Raw genomic sequence first — 20,514 nt, 5'->3', positions numbered from 1 at the left:
GATTCTCAACTTCTTCATTGGTGCATGTTTATTAATAATGTAGCTAAAATTTCTTTAAAAATACCCATGCATCTCCTACCAAAGGAATCGAATTAAGTCTCTGCCAATTTACCTGAATTAAATCACGTAAAAATAGCTTGTTCATTAAAATTTCTAAAACGACGTGTCATTAAAATCAGTGGGGGATGTTTTACTGCACATGCACTTTGGACACAAGTGATAAAGCAGTAATCGCTCAGACCCTGGCAAAAGACTGCAGACTGGTATCCGGTGGGGGAGGGGGTTGGGGGGGAGCTGCATTAGTAAGAATGACATTGAGAAGGATAGATTTATCAGGAGACTTGCAACACTGGCTCTACCCGGCAATATGGAAAATTGCTCAGGTATGTCCTGTACACAAAAGGTAGGACAAATCCAACCCAGCCAATTACCACTCAATCAGTCTGCTCTCGATCATCAGTAAAGTGATGGAAGGGGTCATTGACAGCGCTATCGAGCAGCACCTGCTCAGCAATAACCTGCTCAGTGACGCCCAGTTTGGGTTTCGCCAGGGTCACTCAGCTCCTGACCTCATTACAGCCTTGGTTCAAACATGGATAAAAGAGCTGAATTCCAGCGGTGAGGTGAGGGTGACTGCACTTGACATCAAGGCCACATTCGACCGAGTGTGGCATCAAGGAGCCTAGCAAAACTGTAATCAATGGGTATCAGAGGGCAAACTCTCCACTGGTTGGAGTCATACCTGGCACATAGGAAGATGGTTGTGGTTGTGGAGGGTCAGTCATCTCAACTCCAGGACATCTCTGCAGGTGTCCCTCAGGGTAGTGTCCTAGGCCCAACAATCTTCAGCTGCTTCATCAATGACCTTCTCTCCATTTTAAGGTCAGAAGTGGGGATGTTTGCCGATGATTACACAATGTTTAGCACCATTCGTAACTCCTCAGATACTGAAGCAGTCCATGTTCAAATGCAACAAGATATGGACAATATCTAGGCTTGGGCTGACAAGTGGCAAGTAACATTCACATCACAAAAATATCAGGCATTGACCATCACCAATAAGAGAAACTCTAACTACCACCCCTTGACATTCAATGGTGTCACCATCACTGAATCCCTCACTGTCAATATCCTGGGGGTCACCATTGACCAGAAACTCAACTGGACTCACCACATTAAATAGCGGCTACAAGAGCAGGTTAGAGGCTAGGAATACTGTGGCAAGTAACTCACCTCCTGACTCCCCAAAACCTGTCCAACATCTATAAGGCACAAGTCAGGAGTGTGATGGAATACTTTCAGAAAAACCCATCTGGTTCACTAATGTCCTTTAGGGGAGGAAATCCGGCGAAGTTACCTGGTCTGATCTGCATGTGACTCCAGAGCCACAGCAATGTGGTTGACTCTCAACTGCCCTCGGGCAACTAGGGATGGGCAATTAAATGTTGTAAGAAGTTTAACAACACCAGGTTAAAGTCCAACAGGTTTATTTGGTAGCAAAAGCCACACAAGCTTTCGGAGCTCCAAGCCCCTTCTTCAGGTGAGTGGGAATCCCACTCACTTGAAGAAGGGGCTTGGAGCTCCGAAAGCTTGTGTGGCTTTTGCTACCAAATAAACCTGTTGACTTTAACCTGGTGTTGTTAAACTTCTTACTGTGTTTACCCCAGTCCAACGCCGGCATCTCCACATCACAATTAAATGTTGGCCAGCCAGCGATGCCCATGTCCCATGAATGAATAAAAAAAAACTTGTGACAACAATAAATAAACTTTAAACTTTAACGAATCCACCTGGCACCTAACAGTGTAATTGGGTTTCCCGATATCCCAGTTTAAATCTCCAAGTAAAGCAAACTCAGAAATAGCGAATGGAGCAAATGGAGTAATCTAGCATGTTGCTAGAGTGCTTGCTGGGACTCGGTGAGGTCTTTAACAACTGGCTATTGTCAGAGAATAAATATTTGCTGGTTTAACTTTTAATACCAGTAAGTCAAGTTGTCCAGGAATAGATTTTGACAGTTGAACAATGCAGGTGTTCTTCAATGTAAATAGCAACCCCTCCTCCTTATGGGTGATCTGACTTGACAAAAGATATTGTAACAAGATAAATGTAGTTCATGATCCAGAATAGTTTTTCTAACCAAGGCTCAGGAATGACTAACACATCCAGGACTGTTGCTGCGCACCCATACTTTAAGTTGTCCAGCTTAGGTGGTGAGCTGTGAGATGTTTATACGCAGAAATCCTAGACTTTTATGGTTACAAAACTCATTAAAAGATAGTAACGCAGAGCCTTATTGTTACAAACAGGGGTGGGGTGGGTGGGGGTGGGGGCTGGGTTTGGATGAATGTTACAGGAGGAGATTAACAACAGAACTACCAGACTGCGCAAGAGAAATAAGTGGCTTATAGGAAATCTGTGTTTTTGTCTCAAAGTTGTCAGCATTAACCAATAGCAAAGCAATCACTTCACGAAGCTGTTTCATTAAGAAGCAGGAAAAGAGAACTGTCAGAGGAACTCCTACGCAAGATATAACTCCTAGATACCTGCTACAGACAAAGCATACCATTCATAGAGTACATAGAGGCAAAGGAAAGGAGAGGGTGCAGAACATAGTGTGACAGTCATAGTTCGGGTGTAGAGAAAGATCAACTTAATATAGGGTAGGTCCACTCAAAAGTCTGATGGCAGCAGGGAAGAAGCTGTTCTTGAATCAGTTGATACATGATTTCAGAATTTCGTATCTTTTTCCTGATGGAAGAAGGTGGAAGAGAGAATGTCTGAGATGCGTGGGGTCCTTGATTATGCAGGCTGCTTTTCCGACGCAGCAGGAAGTGTAGACAGAGTCAATGGATGGGAGTTTGGTTTGCGTGATGGACTGGGCTACGTTTACAGCCCTTTGTAGTTTCTTGCGGCCTTGGTCGGAGGAGGAGCCATATCAAGCTGTGATACAACCAGAAAGGATGATTTCTATAGTGCATTTGTAAAAGCTGGTGAGAGTCATAGCTGACATGCCAAATTCCTTAGCCTCTGAGGAAATAGAGGCCTTGGTGGCTTTCAAAACTATAGTGTCAGCATGAAGGGACCAGGACAGGTTGTTGGTGATCTGGACATCTAGAAACTTGAAGCCCTCGACCTGTATAGCATGCAAGAAACAATACTTTTCACTGTATACCTATACATGTGACAATAATAAATGAAATCAAATCAAATTTCAAAAGTAACCAAAGAAATGGTAGTTCGAGTTGATAAAATATAATCAGTAATCAGTCCGTTAACAGTAACAGCAGGTTAATGCTTTGGCAAAGTGTCATTTGTTGCATTTACAGTCTCACATTTTTAGCAGCAAAAAATAAAAATGATTGGAAACAAAGGTTGAGAAACTGTCTTTAATTGAAGTTCCATCCCTCATACGAATCGTGCAGATTGACTACCTCCAGAGCAGGATGGGTGCAAGACGTAGCCCGCTTCTGTTCATGCTGAAGGTCGTCAAGGTTCAAAAGCACATCCGCCAAATCAGAATGTCAAAATGCGTTCTCTGATAAGTCATGGAGTGGAACACAACTTCACATTCATTTGAGGATAAACACCGATTATCCGCATTCGTTCAAAACCAGTTAAATAACAAAATAACCTTGACAGACACGGGATGGCACGGTGGCACAATGGTTAGCACTACTGCCTCACAGCACCAGGGAGCCGGGTTCAATTCTGGCCCCGGGTCACTGTCTGTGTGGAGTTTGCACATTCTCCCCGTGTCTGCATGGGTTAACTCTGGTTGTTCCAGTTTCCTCCCACAGTTCAAAGATGTGCGGGTTAGGTTTATTGGCCATGCTAAATTGCCCATAGTGTCAGGGGGATTAGCAGGGTAAATACGTGGGGTTAAGGGATAGGGCCTGGGTGGAATTGTGGTTGGCGCAGAGTTGATGGGCCGAACGGCCTCCTTCTGCACTGTAGGAATTCTATGATTCTATGACACGGCGGACAAACCAAAGCCGCTCTCATTCGCCATCTTGGAACTGGACTGGAAGGGCCCAGAGCTGCCGGTCTGGGTGGGAGACTTCAATGTCCACCCCCAAGTGTGGCTTAGTGGAACCACAATTGACTGGGTTGGCTGAGTCCTAAAGGACATGGCTACTAGACTGGGTCTGTGGCAGGTGGTGAGGGAACAAACAAGAAGGAGAAAGCTATCTGACCTTCTCCTCACTAATCTGCCTGTCCATGATAGTGTTGGGAGAACTGATCACCGCTCAGTCTTTGTGGGAGAAAAAAGTTGTGTCTCCACATTGAGGATATCCTTCATTGTGTTGTGTGGTTAAGTGGAATAGATTTCAAACAAATCGAGCAACATATGCAATCATCTTCAGCCAGAATTGTTGAGTTGATCATCTAGTGTGTCCTCCTCCTGAGGTTTCCAACATTATAGCAGTCAGTTTTCAGCCAACTCGATTCGCTCCATGTGATATAAAAATGGCTGAAGGCACTGGATACTGCAAAGGTTTATTCAGCAATAGTTTTGAAGTATTGTGCTCCGGAACTAGCTGCACCCCCAGCCAAGCTGTTCCTGTACAGCTACAACACCAGCAATTATCTGGCATTATGGGAAATTGCCCAGGTATTTCCTGTCCACAAAGAGCAGGACCAATCCAACCCAGCCAATTACAGCCCCATCAGTTTACCCGCGATCATTAACAATGTGATGGAAGGTATCTTTGAAAATGCTGTCAAGTGACACCTCCTCTGCAATCACCTACTCACTGATGCTTAGTTTGGGCTCTGTCCTGGCCACTCAATTCCTGACCTCATAGCATTGGTCCAAATATGGACAGTACAGCTGAACTCAAGAGATGAGGTGAGGTGAGGTGAGAGTGACTGCCCTTGACACTGAGGCAACATTTGATGGGGTCTGGCATCAAGGAGCCCCAGCAAAAGTCAATAGAAATCAGAGGTAAGCTGGTTGGAGTCATACGTAGCACAAAGGAAGATGGTTTGTGGTTGTTGAAAGTCAATCATCTCAGTCCCTGGACATCACTGCAGGTGTTCCTCAAGGTAGTGTCCTAGGCCCAGCCACCTTCAATGACCTTCCCTCCATCATAAGATATACAGGTTAGGTGGATTGGCCATGCTAAATTGCCCCTTAGTGTCCAAAGATGTGTGGGTTAGGTGGATTGGCCATGCTAAATTGACTCCCTGTGTCCAAAGATGTGTGGGTTAGGTGGATTGGCCATGCTAAATTGCCCCTTAGTGTCCAAAGATGTGTGAGTTAGGTGGATTGGCCATGCTAAATTGACTCCCTGTGTCCAAAGATGTGTAGGTTAGGTGGATTGGCCATGGTAAATGCACAGCATTATGGGGATGGGCTGGGGTGATGGTGGGAGTTTGGGGGGTGTGGGGGTGGTGGTTGGGTGGGATATTATTTTGGAGGGTCGGTGCAGACTTGATGGGCTGAATAGTCCCCTTCTGCACAGTAGGGATTCGATGGATAAGGTCAGAAGTGGAGGATATTCGCTGATGATCATATATTGTTAATCACCATTTGCAACTCCAGTATGTCACAATCAACATTCACAGGGGTTTGTTCAAATACAACCATCTGGTTTTCAGGCTGTCCTCCAATCTGGTGATTTTTCAGTTGATAATTGACAACGTGTTGCTGGGGATTCCTCATGTCGGAGTTTACTTGGCCGACATTCTGATCACAGGGTAAACTGAGGAGGAGCCCCTCGGCAACCTGGATCAAGTCTTAAAAAGATTTTCAGAGGCAGGGCTGTGACTGAAGCGAGTGCATCGTCAAGGCACAGAGGGTGGAATATTTGGGTCACAGAATCACAGTGCAAGATTTCCCCCGGTGGAAGACAAAGTCAGAGCTATCAAGGAAGCTCCGAACCCCAGGCATTTGTCTAAGCTCAGGTCATTTCTGGGCATGCCAACAGTGTTGGCACCATTGTACTGACTACTTCACAAAGAAACAAAATGGAAGTGGAGGCCAGCAATAAAGAAAGCTTTCAAGGATGTGACAGCGCTGCTACAATCAGCTCATCGGCTGGCTCACATTGATCAGGACAGAGACTCATCCTGTCATGCCATGCCTCACCCTACGGTGTTGGGGCAGTTCTCCCTCTTCTGATGGAGGAGGGGGGTCAGAAAAACCCATTGGTTTTTCATCACGCACTCTGTCAACAGCTGAGGAGGGATATTCGCAATTAGACAAGGAAGGTCTAACTATTGTCTTTGCTGTGAAGCAGTTTCATCAGTACCTTTTATTGTTATTCATTCACTATACGAGCAACCACAAGCCTTTGATGAGTCTTTTCAATGAATCCAAATGCATTCCCCCCATGGCCTCGGTGTGAATACAGCATTGGGCTCTCACATTGTCAGCTTACCTGTATAACATTATGTACAGGGCAGGGAAGGACAATGCAAATGCAGACACACTGAGTCACCTTCCTTTACCAGACATGCCAACCAAGACATTATTTTCCGCAGAGACAATTTTCTTGCTTGAGAGACTTTCACATTCTCCAATGAATGCTAAACACATTAAGCAGTGTATGGATCTGCTCTCTTTCAGGTGCAGTAAGAAATCTCACAACAGCAGGTTAAAGCCCAACAGGTTTATTTGGTAGCACGAGCTTTTGGAGCACTGTCCCTTCATTAGGTGAGTGGAGAATTGGGTTCACAATCAGGACATATATAGATACAAACTCAATTACAAGATAATGGTTGGAATGCGAGTCTTTACAAATAAATAAAGTCTTTACAGATGCAAACAATGTGAGTGGAGAGAGGGTTAAGCACAGGTTAAAGAGATGTGAATTGTCTCAAGCCAGGGCAGTTAGTGAGATTTTGCAAGCCCAGGCAAGTCGTGGGGGTTACAGATAATGTGACATGAACCCATGATCCTGGTTAAGGCTGTCCTCATGTGTGCAGAACTTGGCTATCAGTTTCTGTTCAGCGAAATGGCCAAGTTGCCGCAATCACTAAAACAGATCATTGTCACATTTGTGGGATCTTGCTGTGCGCACATTCACTGCTGTGTTTCCGACGTTACTTCAAAGACTATTTCCTCGGGTGGATGGAGCTATTACAAGGGGGCATAACTATAGGGTTCGTGGTGGGAGATACAGGAAGGATATCAGAGGTAGGTTCTTTACGCAGAGAGTGGAATGGACTGCCTGCAGTGATAGTGGAGTCAGACACTTTAGGAACATTTAAGTGGTTATTGGATAGGCACATGGAGCACACCAGGATGATAGGGAGTGGGATAGCTTGATCTTGGTTTCAGATAAAGCTCGGCACAACATCGTGGGCCGAAGGGCCTGTTCTGTGCTGTACTGTTCTATGATCTATGTTACAATAGTGACTACACTTCAAAAATACATCAACGGCTGTAAGATGCTTTGAGACATCCCATGGTTGTGAAGAACACATGTATAAATGCAAGTTGTTTTTCTTCCACCTACCCATTTCTTTCAGTCACCTGCCTGAGAGTCCCAGACATCCTAAAGTAAAATTCAAAGTTTATTTATTAGTGTCACAAATAGGCTTACATTAACACTGCAACGAAGTTACTGTGAAATTCCCCTAGTCGCCGTACTCTGGCGCCTGTTCGGGTACACAGAGGGAGAATTTAGCACGGCCAATGCGCCTAACCAGCTTGTCTTTTGGACTGTGGGAAGAAACTGGAGAATCCAAAGGGAGCCACTGGAATCGGAGTGGGTGAGGGGCGGACCAGGGGAAGGTCCGTTGACCTCGGGCAGGTTTTTATGGTTTTGGGATGGGCGAGGCTGTAAACTCCCACCCACGGAGAACGTGCAGACTCCGCACAGGCTGTGGCCCAAAGCCGGGAATTGAACCCGGGTCCCTGGCGTTGTGAGGCAACAGTGCCAACCACTGTGCCACTGTGTTGCCTGGCTCTGGAAGCCTGAAGTGAAACAGCACACAGTGAAAGTATTCAGCAGGTTTGAGAGGGATAGTAAATGAGTTGATCCTTCAGGCTGATGGACTTTCATCCTATTGCAATCTGTTGATTGGTGAGGTAGCTCGATTCAGACTGAGCGAAAGGGTTTTTGTTCTCCAATAGCTCATGGGCGGCACAGGATTTTGTAGCTCAATCCGGGTGAGGAATCTGCCAACGTGGAACAACCTGCACCATATTTCCATCAATTGTTCCCGAAAGTTGTCATATTGCGACACATGTTGTGAAATTGAAATGCCACACCAACACAGTGAGGAGAGTGCGTCTGAGGTTCCGAGTTTAATGGGCTCCCTAAACCGCATCTATCTGTGTGAGGACCACATCACAGGATGCAAAGAAGGCACCATGTTGATAGTGCACTGTCATTTGTGCTTCTTCACATTTGCCTCTTCCTGTTCTGGAGTGCTTTCTCAGGCAGGAGACACATGTTTCTAAAGCAGCATGGAACAAAAAAAAATACTCAAAAGGGTTGCAGTATGTCAACTTTATGTTTGATGTATTTTCCTGGATCTTGTTGCGATTGCAATGGTGAGAAAGGTACTTGAGAGTGCTTTTATGGAAATACTTCCAACCCATGGAGTGCTTGCACAGAAATGTAACCATACATCAGAAAGCATTTTCCTCCCAAAGAAAAAAACAGCACAAAGCCATTAATGGCCACCTTGGAATTGGTGACGTTTGTTCCTTTTGTCTGTGCACTTTCGAGCACTCTTGCGCCAATGCCATCCTTGATTAACTGTGCTATCCTTCCAGCTTTACCTAGCTTCCTATTGTTGTTGAATGTCAAATATACCTCAATGTGCAGGACCCAATCCTTATTACCCTACAGCCATGTCTCCGTAGTGGCTATCGGATCATATTTATTGACTTCAATGTGCGCTATCAATTCATTTACTTTGTTATGTATGAAGAGGGCAGCGTCCCACTGAACTACTGGGAGCTCCCGGAATACAATTGGAATTCTGTATCCCAGTTGTGGGTGAATCACAACATCTGAATTTCTATTCACTTTACGAAATATCAGTCAAAGACAAAAGAAAATGTGAAATGAAAACAGGCTAAAAATACTCTGCGCCCAGCGTTTGGAAACAGAAAACACAGGTTAATATTTCCCATAACTGCTCAGATGATGAGTATCTCCCTGAAACATTAACCTATTGGTCTGTTATGTATTTCCAGAATATTTCTGCTTATTCTTTCTGAAGTACATCATTAAGTATTACTAGTGCCTCCCAAGCCAATAACTTTGTGACCCCAGGCTACCGAAGTATTAAATTGATTTGAGTTTCAAATATTAGACTTCCCACCACCCCCCCTCCGCCTCTCCCTGTTTTCTGGAAGAGCCCCTCACTGTGAAATCAATGTCTTCCAGAATATAAGTGCAATATAAATGAGCTACTGTGTGTCTCTTTTATAGTCAATTTCATGCTCTGTAAGGTGAGGGATAATAATTTTTCGGAAGAGAATGTTTCCCTTATTTGAATGCAGTAATGGCATTGATAGGAACAGCAAGGGTCTCGAGTCGAAAACAACTTCATCAGAAATACAAAACGGCTTCCTTACTACCTTTGCTACCTGTGGCAGCCAACACTTTGCGAATTAGAACACTTGTTGCAACATGCTGTCCTTCAGTCAAGCATCACCTACTATAGATTTTAGAATGTGTGCCACATCACAATGTGTGCTTGATAATCACAGGGCAGGATTTTCTGGCTGCACTCACTCCAAAACCGGAAAATCCCGCCCAAGGTCGATGGACTTTTGCACGATCTGCCCCCCCCCCTCCCCCCACTTGCCTGCTACGATTACCGTGGCGGGTGGGACGGGGAAATTCTCCCCCCCCACCCCGCAACCTCCTTCTGAACTCACACTATTCAAACCCATCTCCTGCCTTGACCGTGCTAATTAATATAAGGGATAATTTTTCTAACTCCACACTCCCTGTTGTGAGCCTTATATCTGGGACCATAAGAATGAGGAAGTACGTTATTCTGTCCCTGAACTGCACTGCCATTTGTTGACACCATGGCTTATCTGTTTGTGATATCAACTCCAATTTCCTATCCATCTTTAACTCACTTGTAGATCAATAATCTATCTAACTCAACCTTAAAAATATTCAATAACCCTCTGCCTCCATTGCTTGCTGAGAAAGAAAATTCTACAGATCAAATATCCTCTGAGGGATTTTTTAAAATCTCTCTGTGTTAAAAGAGAGATTTATTTCTTATTTTTAAACAATGTCCTGTAGTTTTAGTCTTTCCCACAAGTGGAAACATCCTCTCGGCATCCACCCTCTTAATGCTCCTCAGGAAGGATCTTATATGTCTCAATAAGATGGGCGGCACGGTGGCGCAATGGTTAGCACTGCTGCCTCACAGCGCCAGGGACCTGGGTTCGATTCCGAGCTTGGGTCACTGTCTGCAGAAACTGCACGTTCTCCCCATGTCTGAGCGGGTTTCCTCCTAGTGCTCTGGTTTCCTCCCACAATCCGAAAGACGTGCTGGTTAGGTGCATTGGCCATGCTATATTCTACCTCAGTGTACCCGAACTGGTGTCAGAGTGTGGTGACCAGGGGATTTTCACAGTAACTTAATAATAAACTTAAAGATCACCCCTCATTCTTCTAAATCTAAACTCTAATGGGCACAGGCCCAATCCTGTGCAACCTTTACCCATAAGATGACACCTCATCCCAGAAATCAAATGAATTGCTCTGTATGCAATTATATCCATTCTCAAATAAGGCGAAAAAAGCTGTACACAGTTCTCCAGATGTAGGCTCACCAATGCTCTATAATTATAGCAAAATTTCCCTACTTTTATGTTATTTTATATTCATATTTTGTTTACCCTTGGCAACTGAAAGTTCTTAGTGGAAATTCAGGGATGTACCTATCATGGGGCAGAGTTTTATAGCTACTCCCATCAGCAGAAGTCCCAAAATTGAACTTTTGGACATCTAGCTCCATTCTTTGGCCCTGCCCCCTATGCGACAGGGCTGTAAAACTCTGCCCATGATCTCTGGAACTCTCCTCCATATCCATGAACTCCAGTTTTTCTGCAGCCTGTTCTGCCAAGTCCTGTTCGTCCCTCACCGCAGTCCTTAGTAATCTACATTGCCACTGGCTCTCGGTTACTTCAAATTTAAAATTCTTGGCATTGCCTTTAAATCCATCCTTGGTCTTGTTCCCTGCCTTATTTCTGCATCTCGTTCCAGACCTGCAGCTCCTAGCTGTATCATCTTGTACACACCCCTTCTTTCTTTTTTCCAGTACTGGTGGCCTTTAGTTGGCTAGGTTTTACTTTCTGGAACTCCTTCCTTGGACACATCCTCCTCCAGAACCCTCCTTAAATGCCAACTCTTCAACCAAGCTTTTGGCTGCCCTTCCCCTGCTATGGTTCAGTGTTCATTTTCTCACACACCTGTGAAGTGTATTAAGGTGTGTAGTGTAAGGTAGAGACTCTATATTACTGCAGCTTGTCACCACTGCCATAAACTGAGCTCATTCCCAAATATAACCATTGATCATTAGCACTATTACAATGGCTTAACACGTTTCGTCATTGGCAGCATTCAAGTTGGCTTTGTCTAGGGAAGCCATATGATCTTACCAGTAAGCTTAGCAAGAGAAACATGCAGAGACTAAGTTTTAAAGTTTATTTATTAGTGTCACAAGTAAGCTTACATTAACACTGCAATGAAGTTACTGTAAAAATCCCCCAGTCGCCACACTCCAACACCAGTTCGGGTACACTGAGGGAGAATTTAGCATGGCCAATGCACCTAACCATCACATCTTTTGGACTGTGGCAGGAAACCGGAGCACCCGGAGGAAACCCATGCAGACATGGGGAGAACGTGCAGACTCCACACAGACGGTGACCCAATCCAGGAATCGATCCCAGGTCCCTGGTGCTGTGAGACAGCAGTGCTAACCATTGTGCCATCGCACTGCCCCAGTCAATCAAAACTTCTTGCAAAATTTTACGTCCTCTGATTTTCACGTGTCTCAGTTTAATAAAAAGTGATAAAGCAAACTCTGCCCCCCTTTGATAGATATATATCCTTTGATAGATATATCTTCCATTATTTCACAAGTGATAGTTGGACATAGGACATGTTCTACTCAATGTACAACATGCTCCAACAAAGACAAAAGCATCCTCAATTTAATATTCACATTGTGCGCTTTTGCAGTATCTCACCAACACAATGAACAAGATTCAATTAACGTGTTTTATTTTTAATAGGGTGAGCTGAGTATAAAACTGTGAAGTTGAGGAAGAATGAGGAAGGCTCATGTTTTACACGTTTTAATAGATTCAGACGGCAGGGGGAGGGGAGGGGGTGGGTGGGTTGGTTTAATTAATTACAGAGTGCACCATGTACTCGACGCAACAATGAAGCATATCAGGCTCCACCCTTGGCCTTACTGACCTTCCCCGTCTGCTGGATGGTGTGGGGATTGTTGGAACTCATTCAACAAATCAATTTAGCTCAACTGGAGAATAACGTGGGCAAATGTCTATAATTAATAAATGGTCATTACATGTAAAATGTTTGAATTAATAAGGAAAGTGATCCTCAGCTATGAGAAATCGTAGCGTGGGCAAAATCTCACAGAATGCTTCCAAGTTATTGGGGCAATTTTCCCCACAAAAAAATCTAAGTGCCCAACGGTGGGAAAGTGGGTGATATTCCGGCCCGTTTTTTGGCGGACTTAGTGGGATTCACGCTGATAAAGGGGGGGCATGCGCCGGTCTGTCAGTAGGGAGATTGCACAGACCACTATGCATGCGCCGATCTCCCTACTGACAGATCAGCGCATGCGTACTGGCTCACCCCCACCACCGGCCTCTTGATCACCGGCTCCCCAATTGCTTCCCTGACAACCCCCCTCCACCGATCGCCGGCCTCCGTGAACCTCCCCACCACCCTCCCGCCCCCCCCCCCCCACTCCCCCGACCCCCCCATCCCCACCACTGTCCCGTCTCGGGCTTGCTAATGATATGAAAATGGCGATTTTCTTATTGTAAAGAGCCTCGCACTGATTTCCCGCACGAGGCTGATTATGTTCTAAAAAAGGTCCTGGGAAGGTCGCGACTCCCGCTACAGGCCCCCCACTGACATTTCCCGGCCCGCTGCTCTACTTGAGCAGCGCAACGGCTCGGGAATATTGCCCATTATCAACAAAAATGCACAAGTGAACTGATCAGTAACTCTTGCCTTCAGTAAGGCTCCACTTGTATAACACAGTGTCTGTTGAACAACGTAAGTTATAACATCGTAACTCTTGATGGTGACAGCTTCCATTATGTTTTTACCAAATTAACTTGGTTGTGGCTTATTTAAGCTCTTAAGTTTCATCCGATTGCATATTAATGTCTGTCCCAAAATGATATATACTTGTGGGCAGATGAATGTGAAGACGTTTCTTTCTCAGGAAGATGACTAATTTATTACTTCTAACAAAGAATAACACATTTATGTACCAAAGAATCTCCTAGTTACATTTCCACAAATTTTATAATGAAGTATTTGTGCAGATGACAAAATTATGCAGCCATATCTGTGAGTTATGTACTCAGATAGCAAAGTTCATTCCTGTAATTACCTCCAGTTGACTAATGGTTTGCCATTAAAATTTCACTTGCATTTTTAACTGCTTTAATCTTTAGTGTGGGGAGCGATCTTTAACTCTTTAGAAACGGTTTTAATTTCTTGGAAAGGGACACTTATTCCCTTCATTTCTATGTATGTTAAAATGCTATAATGTTGCCCAATCCACTCACTAGCTTCGCACAAAAGAAACCAACATGAACAGGCTGATATTTATGGAACGCTGGGTGGCACAGTGGTTAGCACTGTTGCCTCACAGCGCTAGGGTCCCATGTTCGATTCCCAGCTTGGGTCGCTGTCTTTGGGGAGTTTACACGTTCCCCCCGTGTCTGTGTGAGTTTCCACCGGGTGCTCTGGTTTCCCCCCACTATCCGAAAGACGTGCTGGTTAGGTGCATTGGCCATGTTAAGTTCTCCCTCAGAGTACCCGAACAATTGTCGGAGTGTGACGACGAGGGGATTTTCACAGTAACTTCATTAAGTTGTTAATGGAAACCTGAATCTTAGAAACCCTACAGCACAGAAAGAGGCCATTCGGCCCATCGAGTCTGCACCAACCCCACCCAGGCCCTACCCCCATATTCCTACATATTTACCCACTAATCCCTCTAACCTATGCATCCCAGGACACTAAGTGCAATTTTAGCATGGCCAATCAACCTAACCCACACATCTTTGGATTGTGGGAGGAAACCAGAGCATCCGGAGGAAACCCACGCAGACATGAGGAGAATGTGCAAACTCCACACAGACAGTGACCCAAGCCGGGAACCGAACCCAGGTCCCTGGAGCTGTGAAGCAGCAGTGCTAACCACTGTGGTACCGTGCCGCCCCTTGTGACACTTGTGACACTAATACTTAAACTAAATGTTGCACCATATTCCACTCTCCCATATTTCAACAGAATTGCTACCCATGTGTTCAAAGTAGAACTTGTCTTTTCTTTAAAAGTAAGATGCTGAGAAGTTTGAGAACAACATATCCCTATGATAATAACGCAAAGCACACCATTTGTGCGACAGCTACTGAGCTGAGGCTAATGGGTGAGATTGCCATTGACTTTTGCCTCAGTGTGCACAATAACATCCCACTGCTATTTTGTTAGTCTGCACTTTAATTACTTATAGATTCACAGCAGGAATGTGTAAAATGACTTGCCAGCCGAACAAAAGTAACATTGTGCTTTAACTTTTAATTTTTATAGTGATTTTTATGTTTATCAAATTGATGAGATATGGAATAATTTGTTGCCAGTACGTTGTTTTACCGAGTATAGCACAGTCAAACGCAACAAAAGAGACCTTCCTCAGATCTGTACTTACTCTTGTAAGAGTATCACTGCTCCAGTGAGAATTCTTTTATATCCAACACCGGCCAACTTATTGGTCTATTGACTAATATTTCCAATTTAGCTGCAATCTTTGGGCAGTTGTGCATGGTGGGCCTGCACAAAGGGTAAAAGCAAATTACAGAGGATGCTGGAGTCTGAAACCAAAAGAGAAAATGCTGGAAAGTCTCAGCAGGCCTGGCAGCATCTGTAGGGAGAGGAAAGAGCTGACGTTTCAAGTCCAGATGATCCTTTGTCCAAGCTGAAGAGCTGGACTCGAAATGTCAGCTCTTTTCTCTCCTTACAGATGCTGCCAGACCTGCTGAGACTTATCAGCATTTTCTCTTTTGGGCCTGCACATAGGCTGTTTCGCTCATAAATCTATACAGCAAGCAGGAGGTGAGAACTTTGTCCTGTCAATCCGGTCTGGATTAATTACCAAAAGGTGCAAGGTCAGTGCAATAAACCTAACTACTGCATCACATGAAGCTCTCATGAATACTGTCAGTATCTCTTCATCTCCACAGTAAGCTATCCTCACAGCATCTAGCGATGTTAAGAGACCTACACTTCGTAGAAATGAAGAGAAAAACAATAGAGGTTAGAGGGGAATTGTGAATGTTGAAAGAAAAATGGGAAAATGTCATGAATATGCAACAGGCACACATATGGTGAAAGATTGGCATTCCCCCAGTCCTCTCTAGTCAGGCATTGTCAGCTTGGACAATGCTCAATAACTTGGGGCAGGATTTTCCTCCCCCACTGTTTCATGGTGACGAGTGACGGGGGACCATGCGCAGCTTGCTGGTGGCGGGATCTTATGTTCCCACCTGATGCACCATCAATCGAGCAAAGACTAGTTTGTATGCAAGAACAAATAGGCTTTTATTAGCAAAAGACTTGGAGCACACCCATGCCGATGAACTGGTCCAGACTGAGGCAGGGGGGTGGGAAGCAGTCGCCTTTATACCTGGACCGGGGGGGGAGGAGTCTCGGGTAGGGCCGGCAGGGATGTATCCAGGCATGTCACATATGCAGGTAATAAGCTAACAGTGGTTTACCACACCACCATTGTCAACAAAGTTTGCCATTGAACGCACCCCTCGTTGCTGGGAAACCCATGGCGGGGGGTACGCTGTCGGTGGGACTTTAAGATCCCACCAGAGTAAACACCAGCAAGATTTCGGTGTTGCTCTGCAGACTAAAGTTGGTATTCTGTTTGAGAGGGACTGTTGATTCAAATATGGTGAACAAGGTGCTTCTTGTACACTATGAATAGGGTGTTGTGCAGTAGGCGGTATAGTACTTCCACTCTCCATAAACTTGAGATTATCCAAAACTCTGCAACCTCCTTTTAATTTTTTCATTCTCTGTTTCCTGTTAGTTAGCCAACCTTCTACCAATTCCAATGTACTACTCTCAACACCATGAACTCTTCTTGTGAAGTAACCTTTTGTGTGGGACTTTATTGAATTTTCAGGACTCGCACTGCCTGTTTTGCGATACACAAACCTTGAGGGGTTCTCTTCCATTTAATGAACTTAGGACCAAATCCCCTGGTGTAAGAGCAACCAAATTTATAAACAGGAGGAGAGAAGATGAGATGAAGATAAACAATGGTTAGTCTGTTAATGGTAGACGTGGGGTGGCATTTTCCAGCCCCCAACCATGGCGTGTTTTAACATAACTGGAGGTGGCATTGGCCACCAGTGGCATCGTCCGGTCCCGTCGATATCCATGGTGTTTAATGTGGCTCGCTTATCCTGCTGCTAGTGAACCTATCGCGGGGGGCAGGGTGGTGGGGGTGGGGTGGGGGAGGGGGGGTGTGGGGGTGGGGGGTCACCGTCAGCCGGCAGGGCCAGAAATTCCACCCAAGATATTGCATAGAGCACTGTATTGAGTAGTACTTAGAGAATAGAAACAGGCCAAAAGAGAAAACGCTGGAAAAGCTCAGCAGGTCTGGCAGCATCTGTAAGTCATGATGTGGAGATGCCGGCGTTGGACTGGGGTAAACACAGTAAGAAGTTTAACAACACCAGGTTAAAGTCCAACAGGTTTATTTGGTAGCAAAAGCCACAAGCTTTTGGAGCCTTAAGCTCCTTCTTCAGGTGAGTGGGAATTCTGTTCACAAACAGGGCATATAAAGACACAAACTCAATTTACAGAATAATGGTTGGAATGTGAGTCTTTACAGCTAATCAAGTCTTAAAGGTACAAACAACGTGAGTAGAGAGAGCATTAGGACAGGTTAAAGAGATGTGTATTGTCTCCAGACAGGACAGCCAGTGAGACTCTGCAGGTCCAGGCAAGCTGTGGGGATTACAGATAGTGTGACATGAACCCAATATCCCGGTTGAGGCCGTCCTCATGTGTGCGGAACTTGGCTATCCAAACGTAGCAAGTAATACTGGAATTCCTGCTACTTTATTATGGCGTAACATCACAAGCTGGAGTTATTAAAACATAATTTACTTAACAAGTAGTGAGCAGTTAGGGTGCGCTTCACCTAGCCTGGTGGGCTCATCAATTTCATCAGGCAGTGAATCATATTTGCCTCTGGTGGCTCAGCTTTCATCTGTAAAGCGGCACATGAGCATCTTATTAATTCCATTGTAATGAAATGTCACATTGCCGACACTGAAGGTAAATGCTCACGGAATTATGTGTAGGTGACATTCATAATGATAACTTCAAGAAACCTGGAGCCAGTGTGGAAGAATTATTAATGTCTTCACTTGAGTCGAGATATTGTTCCTTTGTGACACAGTCACACTTGACAGTTGGTTTCATAACAGCCTTTAATAGAATAAATATACATTACTTGATAAAATAAAATTCCATCCATATAAATAGGGGATTATAATTTAACTGGATCCAACAACCAAATTATTTTCACAGTCAACTGGGGGTTATTCATATTGCAGACAATAGGCATGTATGTTGTGATGTGCAGAGAATATTAAAGAGGATATTCAATGATTAATCCTATTACTATCCAGAATTTTTGTAACAAGGCTATATCAATATGCTAAACTCGACAGTCTATTTCATCATCTCTGTACTATCATTTCTTTTGTAATCTATATACCTCGTTTCGCATGTGATAGTAGGATAGAAAATATACCTTTCTTTGGGGATTATTTTAATCGAGTTTCTTTTATATTTAATTTAATGTCGAGAGTGCTACAGGTTCAGAGAAACACTTGTCTCCCAAAGCCGGACAGTATTGCTTTGTTTCCAGTTTGCATGTCGTGTTTTTCAGACAATGGGGATAATCTTCTCTTTCAGGGCAGGCAGTTGATCAGCCATTGCCTCCATGGGGAGGGGATGGTCTAGTGGTATTATCGCTGGACTATTAATCCAGAATCTCAGCTAGTGTTCTGGGGACCAGGGTTCGAATCCCGCCACAGCAGATGGTGGAGTTTGAATTCAATAAAAATAGTATGTGGAATTAAGAATCTACTGATGACCATGAAGCCATTGTCGATTGTTGGAAAAACCCACCTGGTTCACTAATGTGCTTTAGGGAAGGAAATCTGCCGTTCTTACCTGGTCTGTCCTACATGTGACTCCAGAGCCACAGCAATGTGGTTGACTCTCAACTGCCCTCTGAACAAGGGCAATTAGGGATGGACAATAAATGCTGGCCAGTCAGCGACGCCCATGTCCCATGAATGAATAAAAAATATTAACCCTCCCCTCCCCACAAGACGCCCTCCTCCTCCTTCCCCTTCCCTCTACCTCATCCCCAATCATCTAATTTGGTCTTCTATTGAAAGCAGTGAATCTAAACATCTGGCAGGAAGGCAATAGATCCCAAATTGGAAATCAGCTTTACGACTATTACATTAGATAAAGCTGCTGAAGCATCCAAAACATTTTGCCACTATTTTAAGGTTAACCTTGCGCCATTAAACGCCAAACCATTTTACGTAAACATGAACGCTTTGCATGTACTCACCTGATCACCCCTTTAATCATAGAATCCCTACAGAGCAGAAAGAAGCCATTAGGCCCACCATGTGTGCACCAATCACAATCATCCCGTTCTCTGTTCCCATTTGTCTCGAACAGATGTTTCAAGATCATTCTTTTTGCAGGCAAATCCAAACTGACTTGATCACACCAGGGCAATCTTAGACACAAAATTCACATTCCCAACTAGAAATTGCATCTGTCAATGAGTCAGTGTGTTGATGTCCTGATGATGAATACATACATATTGCCCCAATACTCCACATTGTTCAGGTGCAATATGTTCTGGTATAGACTATACTGAACATACCCAGTCTGCTGACAGAAGATGCAGTTAGTTTTCCCCAGCAGTCCCTCTCCCCCACTCTGAAGGTAATCCAGCAAAACCCCACAAGATCTGTCTAATTTTGCAACTTGCATTATCTTCCCTTGATCAGCTTTCATGACAAAGCATGCCCGATCTCAACAACTTCAAGGACCACAGAGGCTGGTACGTGTCCTCAGACTTTTGTATCTTTTTCCCGATGGAAGAAGGTGGAAGAGAGTATGTCCGGGGTACGTGGGGTCCTTGATTATGTTGGCTGCTTTTCCGAGGCAGTGGGAAGTGTAGACAGAGTCAATGGATGGGAGGCTGGTTTGCGTGATGGACTGGACTATGTTCACCGCCCTTTGTCATTTCTTGTGGTCTTGGATAGTGCTGGAAAAGAGAAATAAAATCAGAAAATACTATTTTAAAAGTCAGCAGTTCAGGCAGTATCCATGGAGAGAGAAGCTGAGTTAACCTTTCAGGTCAATGACATTTCATCGGTCATGGAAAAAGTCTGAGCTGTAACGGTGTTCAAGCAGACAGGGAAAGAGCGGAATACAAGCTGGAGAACAAAAGGGAAGGTCTATGATCAAAGTATGGGTGGCACAGTAGCACAGTCGTTAGCACTGCTGTTTCACAGCGCTAGGGTTTGATTCCCGGCTTGGGTCACTGTCTGTGTCGGGTTTGCACTTTCTCCCCGTGTCTGCCTGGGTTTCCTCCGGGTGCTCCGGTTTCCTCCCACATTCTGAAAGACGTGCTGGTTAGGTGCATTAACCCAAACAGGTGCCGGGCCGTGGTGACGAGGGGAATTTCACAGCAACTTCACTGCAGTGTTAATGTAAGCCTTACTTGTGACTAATAAATACATTTTTACTTTATTCCTGTGTTTATTCATCCCTACCCTATTCATACTGAAGAAATGTTCAATTTGTAGCACAAACACTAATAGAAAGACGTCAAGATCACCAAAACACTTTATGGCCAATGAAATACTTTTGATGTGCAGTCACAGTTGTAATGTGGGACATGCAAAAGCCAAGTTGTGTACATGAAGTTCCTGCAATGAGATAATCAACGTCACTGAAACAGATTAAGAGATAAATATTGGTCAGGACAGCACGAATAACTCCTGCTCTTCTTCAATATACTGCCATGAAATCTTTTCTCTGAGAGGAAAAGCGAGCCCTCAGTTTAACATCTCATCTGGAAGATAGCACCTCTGACAGTGCCTTAGTATTATATTTTGATTTTTGTTCAGTATTATCACATGTATTGGGATACAGTGAAAAGTATTGTTTCTTG

The sequence above is a fragment of the Mustelus asterias genome, chromosome 11, assembly GCF_964213995.1.
Source record: "Mustelus asterias chromosome 11, sMusAst1.hap1.1, whole genome shotgun sequence".
NCBI lineage: Eukaryota > Metazoa > Chordata > Chondrichthyes > Carcharhiniformes > Triakidae > Mustelus > Mustelus asterias.
The sequence above is the reverse complement of the archived record's forward strand: the minus strand, read 5'-3'. Positions refer to the sequence as shown.